An 8,422-nucleotide genomic window follows, 5' to 3' on the forward strand; every position below is an offset into this window, starting at 1 on the left:
ATATTTCCCATGCACCTACTTAATAAAAGCCTAATTTATGCTGAGTAGAAAATATCCCATGCAGTTTAGAATGAAAATGAAAAAAAAATATCAATACCTCTTTTAAATGTAAGTTTTTCCTTTTCTACTTCCGTAGTGCCATGTAGCCAAATCACTGGAGAAGCACCACCACTAGAGTAAAGAGAGAGTAAAATTGCAGCTTGGATTACTGTGATTTAATTTAAGATAGAACCTCTTCGAAACATTTTCCTCCCATATCATTGCCATTAGGTTAAACTGCCTTTTTTAAGATAAACCAAATGATTCTTTCCCCACTTCCCACAATATTTTACCAGCCTTGATTAACTGTTCTACTGATTTTAGTGGCTCATTTCTAACTAGGGTTTCAAACTCTGCAATCTTTGTCAGAATGCATTATTGAAAACCATACCTAATATGAACATGGCCAGGTATGCATTCCAAACCGGAAATGGCTACATTTGGATTGACTGTAAAAAGCCATTCAGAATCAACTTGCAGTAAGATGGGTGGCAAACAAGATAAACAAGCAAACAAATGCTTCTTATAAACCACATACTCCTACCTTCTTTTTTATTTAACGAATAGAACAGAACAGAACAGAACAGAACAGAACAGAACAGAATAGAATAGAACAGAATTTTTTATTGGCCAAGTATGATTGGGCACACAAGGAATTTGTCTTTGGTGCATATGCTCTCTGTGTACATAAAAGAAAAGATACATTCATCAAGAATCATAAGGTACAATACTTAATGATAGTCATAGGGTACAAATAAGCAATCAGGAAACAATTCTGTCTAGCTGTTCTGGTGTGCAGTGCTCTATAGCATCGTTTTGAGGGTAGGAGTTGAAACAATTTATGTCCAGGATGCGAGGGGTCTGTAAATATTTTCACAGCCCTCTTTTTGACTCGTGCAGTATACAGATCCTCAATGGAAGGCAGGTAGCAATTGTTTTTTCTGCAGTTCTAATTATTCTCTGAAGTCTGTGTCTGTTTTGTTGGGTTGCAGAACCAAACCAGACAGTTATAGAGGTGAGTCTGTCATCTACATCTCTATAACTGCCTGGTTTGGTTCTGCAACTATTGTTCCAGACTCAATTCAAAGAGCTGATAATGACCTATAAAGCCCTTCATGGGGTTTATTTGAAAAATGACCTTTTCAGATTACCTCCAAAAGGTCAGCAGGAGAAGCATGCTGCATTTGCCCCATCTGTTATGGATGTCATTCAGGAGAAGAGCCTTTTCTTTTGTGATCCCTCCCTATGGACCATGGATCCTCCCAGAGATTATACTGGCCTTGATCCCAACCTTGTATAATTGCTGTGATGACCCCCAGAAATAACAAGGAGGTTTTTTTTAAAGAAAAAGAAAATTAAAAAACCAATAGTGTTAAATGTTTATTTAAGGACAACTTTACCTGTTCTCATATTATTGTTTCATACATAACTGAATGCTGATATGAACATGAATGAGTCAGGAATCCATTGATCCTCAGGTCTTTCAGATGCTCTTTGAAATCCTCCCATGATACACATTCCTGTGAAAGGAGACGAATTACCAGAGATCACCTTGCACTCTCTACTTACTCTTATACATACATATACCTTAATTCTTACATCTTTCTTCAACCTAGAGTAATTAGTGCTTAGATTGCCCACTTCCAACAATGAAATCTAATTTCTAATTTCTTTCTATAGAATCAAATGAAAGTCTAAGAAAAGATTATACAGTTTTGCTACAATTAAACTAGTGTTGATCAAAGAATGACAGTGAGTCTCATTAAGGTCCCAAAGCAATCTTCTGTGGCCAGGGACTTTAGGGATATCTGCTGGGAAGGGAGAGTTAAATTAAAGTAAAGATGGATTTTACAACTGTATAAAAAGGGACAATACTTCAATTGCATGGTTATGACCACCATCTTCACATGTTGGATCTTTCCTATAGATCAGGAGTGTCAAACCCGTGTTGTCCCGATGGCATCATGTGATGTATTGTGACTTTTCCCCCTTCGCTAAACCAGGCATGAGCATGGCCAGCTTGTGACACATCTGGCCCATGGGCCATGAGTTTGACAGCCCTGCTACAGCTGTTCATAGATAGATAGATAGAATTTTTTTATTGGCCAAGTGTGATTGGACACACAAGGAATTTGTCTTGGTGCATATGCTCTCAGTGTACATAAAAGAAAAGATACGTTCATCAAGGTACAACATTTACAACACAATTGATGATCAATATATCAATATAAATCATAAGGATTGCCAGCAACAAGTTATAGTCATACAGTCATAAGTGGAAAGAGATTGATGATGGGAGCTATGAAACGATTAATAGTAGTGCAGATTCAGTAAATAGTCTGACAATGTTGAGGGAATTATTTGTTTAGCAGAGTGATGGCCTTCGGGAAAAAAACTGTTCTTGTGTCTAGTTGTTCTGGTGTGCAGTGCTCTATAGCGTCGTTTTGAGGGTAGGAGTTGAAACAGTTTATGTCCAGGATGCGAGGGATCTGCAAATATTTTCATGAAGGACTTACACATTTTAATCAAGAACCAGCACATTCCAGCTTATCCCCTTATCCACAGAAAAGAAAAATAAATGTTTTCTGGTTGGAAGAAATAGTGTACATTTGTTTACAATGGATAAATCTACAGTATATACATGAAACTAAATTGTCTTTTGCCAATATGTATCTTTCACATATGTGGCCTTCATTTTCCACCATGCATAGTTGGATAATAACATTAGAGTGGAGACTGCAATAAACCTGAATAGTGCCAGGTTGGAGAGAGCTGCTGATTTTGAACATGTTGGTTTTTTTTGTAATGCAGCATGAATACTTATGCTTGGGTTGACTTGTATGGGAGAAGTCATGGACTGGGTTCATACAGCAACTCAAGCTAAAGCCTGACAAATCAAATCATGGCATAGAGTTGGGGTGTCCAACCTTGGCAACTTTAAGACTTGTGGACTTCAACTCTTGGAATTCCCCAGTCAGCCTTGCTCACTGAAGAACTCTGGGAGTTAAACTCCACAAATTTTTAACTTAAAATTGCCAAGGTTGCACACCCCTAGCTTAGAGTGATTCATGAGAATGTAAATACTCACCACTGTCTGTGCATCTCCTTCTTTATCTAATAAAAGAGTTTTTTTTTAAAGTGAGAACAGTATTTAATTTATGAAAATCACAATAAAGCACGGGTTTATTCCAAATGTGCCAGGAAAAACTCTTGCTTTGATCTTCCAAGGTATTCAATAAGTATTCAAGCAAATAGAGACAGTAGTTGAAATTTTAAACCGCAGAGGCTGCAGCCCATGAAAGGTGTTGCTGGACAAGCCTGCTGATCTAAGAGAGGCCAAATTGTTCAGAAAATAATAGCAAAAATAATAACTACAAACATGGGGAAAAAACTTATGAAGTACAGTAAAAAAACTAGTGGCATGAAAGATTTACAAAAATCCTCAGCATAGTTATTTAGAAGGGCAGCGAAAGTATTAGAATTTAAACATTTATAATTGAGATGAAGCTGCAGTCATATAAAGTATTTATGAAAAGAAGTATATGGTTTACAAGAACTGTGTATATGTAGACACACAAACATATATCTGAGAGCAGCATTATTTATAATAGAACTGGTGGTCATATCTCTCTTCAGGAGAATGGCAAGATGCAATAAACCTGAATAGTGCCAGGTTGGAGAGAGCTGCTGATTTTGAACATGTTGGTTTTTTTTGTAATGCAGCATGAATACTTATGCTTGGGTTGACTTGTATGGGAGAAGTCATGGACTGGGTTCATACAGCAACTCAAGCTAAAGCCTGACAAATCAAATCATGGCATAGAGTTGGGGTGTCCAACCTTGGCAACTTTAAGACTTGTGGACTTCAACTCTTGGAATTCCCCAGTCAGCCTTGCTCACTGAAGAACTCTGGGAGTTAAACTCCACAAATTTTTAACTTAAAATTGCCAAGGTTGCACACCCCTAGCTTAGAGTGATTCATGAGAATGTAAATACTCACCACTGTCTGTGCATCTCCTTCTTTATCTAATAAAAGAGTTTTTTTTTAAAGTGAGAACAGTATTTAATTTATGAAAATCACAATAAAGCACGGGTTTATTCCAAATGTGCCAGGAAAAACTCTTGCTTTGATCTTCCAAGGTATTCAATAAGTATTCAAGCAAATAGAGACAGTAGTTGAAATTTTAAACCGCAGAGGCTGCAGCCCATGAAAGGTGTTGCTGGACAAGCCTGCTGATCTAAGAGAGGCCAAATTGTTCAGAAAATAATAGCAAAAATAATAACTACAAACATGGGGAAAAAACTTATGAAGTACAGTAAAAAAACTAGTGGCATGAAAGATTTACAAAAATCCTCAGCATAGTTATTTAGAAGGGCAGCGAAAGTATTAGAATTTAAACATTTATAATTGAGATGAAGCTGCAGTCATATAAAGTATTTATGAAAAGAAGTATATGGTTTACAAGAACTGTGTATATGTAGACACACAAACATATATCTGAGAGCAGCATTATTTATAATAGAACTGGTGGTCATATCTCTCTTCAGGAGAATGGCAAGATACAAGAATCCTACTTTACACAATGCCTTGGTGATAACCAGCTGCCTTACCTATGTTACACTTCAAGCTGCATAGTTTGGAGTTTATACTTTCATTGTATGTTTCAGTTATTTGTGGAAGAATAGCTGGAAGCTCTTAAGGTTGCATTCTCCAACCGACAGCCCTCCAAGGAAGTCCAGTCCATGAAATGATCAGTTATATTAGCTCAGAGTTTGGAGTTCTATACTCTCAACCTATCTGGAGGGCTCCAAGTTAGGAATTTGGCTAACATAACATGAAATAAGCTGAACAATGAGGCAGCACAACCTGGTTTCAAGAAAGTCATAGATCTTCACAAAAGGAACAGGCAAGTGACATCATCACATGTACCATCATATCATGGTACAAATGATACCGATTTCAAAACTTGTGTCACTGATGCACTTATGTCAGTATGCATACAGTATCATCCAGTACATATGCTTAAGGTAGTGTCTGTCACTATGAAAGTAAAAGATGACATATCACACATACCAACTCCTATCCCATGCAAGAAATGGTTCAGAAGATCAGCAGTAATTTTACATTTGGCATCTCTTCAGATTCTTCTCTCAACTCTTCTTTTCATAACACTCTATCTATGGTACATCATCACTAAGGAGAGTCTCATACCTATTGTGAGACATCAAATGTGGCTCATTTTTTGTTCTTCACTAAATATGAATATCCTTTCTCCACCCTTGTCTCATTTTGTCAGGCACAAATATAGTGCAGGTTGAAAGCCCTGAGCTGCTTGTTGCATTTAAGAGAAGCAGAGAAAAAGGATGTGTGTGCATATAGAATAGAATAGAATAGAATAGAATAGAATAGAATAGAATTTTTTATTGACCAAGTGTGATTAGACACACAAGGAATTTATCTTGGTGCATATGCTCTCCGTGTACATAAAAGAAAAGATCATCAAGAATTCTAAGGTACAACACTTAATGATAGTCATAGACTACAAATAAGCAATCAGGAACCAATCAATATCAATATAAATCATAAGGATACAAGCAACAAAATTACAGTCATACAGTCATTAGTGGAAGGAGATGGATGATGGGAACAATGAGAAGATTAATAGTAGTGCAGATTTAGTAATAGTTTAACAGTGTTGAGGGAATTATTTGTTTAGCAGAGCGATGGCGTTCGGGAAGAAACTGTTCTTGTGTCTAGTTGTTCTGGGGTGCGGTGCTCTGTAGCATCGTTTTGAGGGTAGGAGTTGAAACATGTGGCCACTAGATGGCAAGATAAGCAGTAACTGATTTTATAACACAATCTTCTCCAACTTGCTGTTCCTCTGAAGTCTTGGATTAAAACTCTTAGAATTCCCAGGAAGTAAAAAAATGGCTTGGAAATCAAAAAGATGATCCACCATCTCTAGAAAGCACCAGGTTGGGGAATTTTATCGAAATATAATAATTGCGGTAATTATATTCACAAGTTATTCTGATAAAATATAAATCAACTGAAAGGTATAAACTTTCTTCCTCTTCATCCTTCTGGCAAGTCATTTGTTAAACCAATAGATCAGTGGTTCCCAACCTTTTCTTGTTTGAGGCACAACCTTTTCTTGTTTGAGGCACCCTTGGAAAGCCTTTCAAAAGTTCCCGGCACCCTTATAAGGAAATAGATATTTAAAATCTCCGTAGCTCAAAAGTTCCCGGCACCCTCAAAAGATCTCACGGCACCCCTTAGTGCCGCGGCACACTGGTTGGGAACCACTGCAATAGATTCATTGGTGGTGAAAACAATAAATAAAACAATACTCTAAGGCTTAAGAACATCAATAATCATTATCCATTTCTGTGGTTTTACCTAGGTTATAGATTGTAAGAGCCTTTCATTAATATTAAATATTTTTTTATGTATACACTACAGTTATTTTCCTTATATTTTGCAGATTTTCTTTAAAAGTTCTTTATTGGATGACATAATTAGTATGCTTTATTATTCTGGAACTTCCCTTCTGAATATTAGTATTTTGTTGTTGTGTTGGAAGTATACAATGACTCTCATCTTTTTCATCAATTAGTGTAATTATTGATCTTCTTTATACAAAAAAATTATCCAGCCAAAGTAATAATTAATTCCCACTGAATGCCATATGTTTTCAGGAACTCCAATAGACTTCAGTTGCCTGAGTCACAGCAAAGTCCCATCAATTTCAAGTCCTAGATGTTCTCCATATTAAAGCAGAATGGAAGCAGGAAATTACATCCACAGTAATAATTTTATTGTTATATTATTATCTCTTTTATTCATTAAACATGAAACTCAGTCAACTGATCATTTAAAAATGTGTCACAAATATCATTGACTGGTGCTAATGATTGATACAGGTTGCTGCCAGCATCCTAGCTAGCAACCAAGTATATTATTATTATTATTATTATTATTATTATTATTATTATTATTATTATTATTATTATTATTATTATTATTATTATTATTCTATGCTATGCATATGCTATGCTATGATAACATATGCTATGCTGTGCTATGCTATGCTATGCTATGGTATACTATTGTAATCTTCAATGGATTCTGTAAATGGGTGTTTTGATGGTAGCAGCTCTTCTATTATTCTATAAACCCCAGATTAGGTCTATTTCCTGGCCCTAGTGGAATAATTTATAAAATTTGTAGATGGATGTACAATCTAAAAATATCAGCAGAAACATATATCCATAGGCAAATGCATCTTTGAAAAAAAAGCAAAAAGTGGCAGTAAATTCAGCAGTAAAACTTTGACCAAACTCTCAAATTAGGACAGCAGATCAAGACTTTTTGATCCAAGGCAATTGTTTACCCATAGCTGGACCAAATATGACTGCCAGGCTGAATCCAGTTCCTAAGAAATTTTTCATCAAGTTATGAATTGATAGCGATCCTACTGTCATACAAATGTGACCCATCAGGAATGAGGGTCACAATTTCAGTATTATTTTAATGAATACCTCCGAGAGCCACCTATTGCCTGAAAATAGAATGAGTCAGGACTCCACAGATGTGAAAACAGGGATGAAAGCAAGGAGCACAAATTCTTGCCAGAGGATGGGTCCTTTTCATGAACTCCTCTGTTTCTAATGCTTTTTATGAATCATCACTCAATCATCATCTGCAGATGTAGGCCTTGAGCTCCACATGTTGTCCATTTTGGGCACAATCCAGAAAAGACTAATGCAGAGGTTCCAGACGAGCCAATGTCAAAATGAGAATTACCGTAAGCATGCTCAGTTCCTCCCATCAAGCATTCTTAACTGTGGCTAAATTATAATTTTAATGTTTAATTAGATGAGCCATCTGATGTACATCATCTGTGGTATTAATGCTTCACCATATTTTTAGAACTTTGATATACACATTAAAGAACTACCACATGGAACCCAGATTTCTTAAAGCTGCCACTGGAGTGACATATGAAGGTTACTGTGCAGTTCCAATAAATAATACAGTGTTTATAATTCATTAAGTTTCGTCTTCTCTTCCTAGCTACTTTTATCCTCTTGCTTTGCCAGACTCATTTCCTTGCATTCTCCTTGATACATTCTCCTAATCTGCAAATTTCAGCAATGAGAATAGCCGCTAGTTGTCCTCCAGATGTGTTAGACTGGGATTACAAGCACAGTAATTCCCTGGCAGCATATCAGCAGGAAATTCTGGAAACTGTAATTCCAATGTATTTGGAAAGCACCTTACTGGGGAAAGATAAGCCAGAGTTTACCAGAATATCTGATGAAACTTTTTTGGGGTAATGCAGGAAAATGAGGAACAATTTACAGAAAAGTGCATGTCACG

Source organism: Ahaetulla prasina, chromosome 1 (genome assembly GCF_028640845.1).
Source record: "Ahaetulla prasina isolate Xishuangbanna chromosome 1, ASM2864084v1, whole genome shotgun sequence".
Lineage (NCBI taxonomy): Eukaryota > Metazoa > Chordata > Lepidosauria > Squamata > Colubridae > Ahaetulla > Ahaetulla prasina.